This window comes from Schistocerca gregaria, unplaced genomic scaffold (assembly GCF_023897955.1).
Source record: "Schistocerca gregaria isolate iqSchGreg1 unplaced genomic scaffold, iqSchGreg1.2 ptg000623l, whole genome shotgun sequence".
NCBI classification, from domain to species: domain Eukaryota; kingdom Metazoa; phylum Arthropoda; class Insecta; order Orthoptera; family Acrididae; genus Schistocerca; species Schistocerca gregaria.
In genome coordinates this window covers 504386-505000 of record NW_026062011.1, presented here as the reverse complement: position 1 = coordinate 505000, position 615 = coordinate 504386, and the positions used below count along the sequence as shown (strand labels likewise).

The window sequence follows — 615 nt, the reverse complement described above, 5'->3', positions numbered from 1 at the left end:
CTAAGGAACCATAACTGATTTAATGAGCCATTCGCGGTTTCACCTTAATGCGGCTTGTACTGAGACATGCATGGCTTAATCTTTGAGACAAGCATATGACTACTGGCAGGATCAACCAGGGAGCTGCGTCAACGAGAGCTGAGCAGCCGGCCGCCCGGGAGTGTGTCCCGAGGGCCCGCGCGAACACGCAAGCGTCCGCTCAATTATTCTGCAAACAGGAGGAGGCTGAGCTCCCCTGCACGATACACCTCGAAACCCTCTCAGGTCCCGGCGGCGCGCAGCGCCGTCCTAAGTACTTGGTCGGGTTCGAGAGAGGCGCAATCGCCCGGAGATAGGCGAGTAGACGCTTTCAGTGCGAACACCCGTGCTCCCAACTGAGCTTGCCGCTGCCGACAGAGGCCCGGGAGCGTGCTGTCGTGGCATTGCCGGCGGGAAACAACACGCGCCACCTACGGTGACCGGCAGCTCCAACGCCAGCGCCACAGAAGGGCAAAGCCCCACTTGGGTGCAGAAGCGAACTCTCCCAGCACAGCGCACGCGCCAACACGTCCGCAGAGCTGCGATACAAACCACCTGCGAGAACCGCTGGGGGCGACCGAGCAGCAGACGGCGTCG

At 61.5% G+C, this 615-nt stretch overlaps 1 non-coding gene across 1 annotated transcript in view; it reads right to left on the bottom strand.

The window, feature by feature from the left end:
• LOC126317241 (small subunit ribosomal RNA) overlaps window positions 1–122 on the bottom strand; it is a 1893-nt gene extending 1771 nt beyond the window's left edge. The window contains exon 1 of the ribosomal RNA XR_007556514.1: window positions 1–122. This exon is cut by the window's left edge and continues 1771 nt beyond it. This is a non-coding gene — a ribosomal RNA (small subunit ribosomal RNA).
• Between the last annotated feature and the right edge of the window lie 493 nt (window positions 123–615).